The sequence below is a fragment of the Elephantulus edwardii genome, unplaced genomic scaffold (genome assembly GCF_000299155.1).
Source record: "Elephantulus edwardii isolate Elephantulus edwardi_28Jun2011 unplaced genomic scaffold, EleEdw1.0 scaffold00093, whole genome shotgun sequence".
Classification (NCBI taxonomy): domain Eukaryota; kingdom Metazoa; phylum Chordata; class Mammalia; order Macroscelidea; family Macroscelididae; genus Elephantulus; species Elephantulus edwardii.
The window spans coordinates 9,783,395-9,785,966 of NW_006399843.1; the positions used below are offsets into that span (position 1 = coordinate 9,783,395).

General features: G+C 47.7%; 1 pseudogene; it reads left to right on the forward strand.

Moving 5' to 3' along the window:
- Nucleotides 1-1,240: 1,240 nt before the first annotated feature.
- Nucleotides 1,241-2,027, forward strand: LOC102849106 (annotated as a pseudogene).
- Nucleotides 2,028-2,572: the final 545 nt, after the last annotated feature.

A 2,572-nucleotide genomic window follows, 5' to 3' on the forward strand; every position in this document is an offset into this window, starting at 1 on the left:
ACATGTCCAAAGTATGTTAGACAGAGCCTCAGAATCCTTGCCTCCAAGGAGCCACCCGGTTTAACCCTTTCCAGAACAAATCTGTTTGTTTTCCTAGCAGTCCATGGTATTCTCAATACTCTTCTCCAGCACCACAGCTCAAAGGCATCAATTCTCCTTCTATCGTAACAGTTAAAGAGCAACATTTTCAGTCTAGAGACTAAGGTGTGTCCCATCCAGACCATGGTCTTCTCAGTTGCCTGCTATGCGCCTGAGAGCGTGACAATAACTAAGCATGACAGAAGAAGAATTGATATCTCTGGGATGTTGTTTTGAAGGAGAGTATAGAACTTGCTATGGACTGCCAAGAGAACTAATAGGTGTTGGAGAGGGTGAATCCTGAGAAGTAAAGATTTTGAGACTCTGTCTCACATACTTTGGGCATGTTGACAGGAGGGATCAGTTTTGGAGAAAGACATCATGTTTGGAAGGGTGGAAGGGCAGAGCAGGAGAGGAAGACCTTGGATGAGATAAATTGACACAGTGACTGTGGCAATGGAGCAGATGTGTCAGAGACAGTGACACTGGCTCAAGATAGGGCAGGGCTCAGAGCTCCTGTTCGTAGCATCACTCTGAGACATAATTGACTCAAAGGCACCTAAGAACAACAGTAACTGCTGCAAGGAACTGCACACCTTAGAAATATTAACCGTACAAGACCAAAAGTGCAGCATGTGCTCAGGGATCAAACTCAGAAGCCAGGAACTGATAGGAAAGGAGGATGAATAGAAACAAGAATCACAGCGAGGAAGTGGGGAGATTATTACACGATGTAGGAACTGTAATAAATGTCACAAAACATGGCGTAAATGAAATGTTGAATAGAAAACCAACTTGTTCTGTAAACTTTCACAGAAAACCACAATCAAAACTTCAAAACAGGAAAGAAAATATTAAGGCAGATATATTATTTGTCTTCAAGGTGACATTTTTTATTTTTAACATTTTAAAGAACCTTTTTGCGGAATTTCCTCCATCCCAGAGTAAGAGAAACAAAACACCCGGATGGTACTTGCTGCCCTTTTCACACCAATACTCCACAAGGGGAAAAGGCAGAAAAGTTTGTTCTGCCAGCCAGCCACCACCCACCTTGGAGGGTCACATGGTAACAACGGAAGGAAATCACAGGACTTGATCCAGCTGGGAGAGGAGGTTGTTTGTGAGGCAGCTGCTGGTCTTAGCTCCCTGACCCAGATTCAAGATGAAGCCAGAGTTGTGGCAGGCCCTTCTCCACTTGTCAGTGGCTGGCTGCCTTTGTGTGGCCACTGTCTTCGCAGGCGTTTTTGAGGGTGTCTTCATCCAGGTGGGCTATGAGCATTACACGGAGGCCCCTGTGGCCAGCCTCCCTGCCTTCCTGGCCATGCCATTCAACTCACTAATCAGCTTGGCCTATGTGTTCCTGGGATGGTACTGGCTCCAGAGAGACAGGGACACACTGGGCCACTCGACAGAGGTAGCGAGGGCCCATTATCTAAAGGATGTCTTTGCTGCCATGGCCCTCCTCTACGGCCCTGTCCAGTGGCTGAGGGTTGGGACGCAAGCATGCCTTGCTGCAATGCTCGACCTTGCCCATCTTTGTGTGGCCTGTGGCCTGGTGCCTTTACCTGGACAAGAGCTGGCGACCCTGAATCTTCCTCTCCATTGAGTACCTCTCTCTGGCGAGCTACGGCCTGGCCCTACTGCACTCACGTGGCTTTGAGTTTGCCCTGGGCCTACATATCCTGACTGCCGTGGGCCAAGCCCTCCGAGCCCAGGCTTGACCTGGTGGCACCAACTCAGGCACATCTTTAGCCCTGGGGGTGTTCTCCTGCCTGGGCTTTGTGACCCTCAAACTGTGGGACCACCGGCTTGCACAGTGGCCAGCCTTCCAGCAGCTGACAGGCCACTTCTTGTCCAAAGTCTGTGACATCCTGCAGTTCCACTTTGCATTCTTGTTCCTGACAAATGTAAACACATCACAAAGGGTCTTCCCTGACAAGAAGCTTTAAACTATGGACAAAAGGGGCCTTACAGCCAGGGGTGGCGCATGGTGACATGACCTGAGACTTGCCTGTGGAGCTGCTGACAGGGAATTCTAGGGGCAGGGAGTGCAGGAGGGAGCCTTGCACTGTACACACTAACCCCTTCACGTCCTCCCAGAAAGCTCCAGCCAGATCCAGGTGATGGATGTTCATTGCACTCAGGCTGTAAATTTTCTGTTGTTTAAAACTTGAAAAATAAAATGTGGTGGGGGGGGGGGGAAGAACTTTTTTGCACTAGATCTACCCACTACAACATACATTCATTGTTTGATTTCTTGAATGCTGTGTCCATGGGCATTGATTGTGGATCCCAGTAAAATGAAATCCTTAATAATTTCCATCTTTACTCTAGATGTTATGATATTGATGTGACCAAATAGATCTGTCTAATGTAGCCACTCATCCATGTCCCTAATAAATGCTCAAGAGACTGTCCTCACACACCTTCACCTCATTCAGTCCTGATGGCAATATTATGATAGCATTATGTCTCCGTTTAACAAATTGGAAAT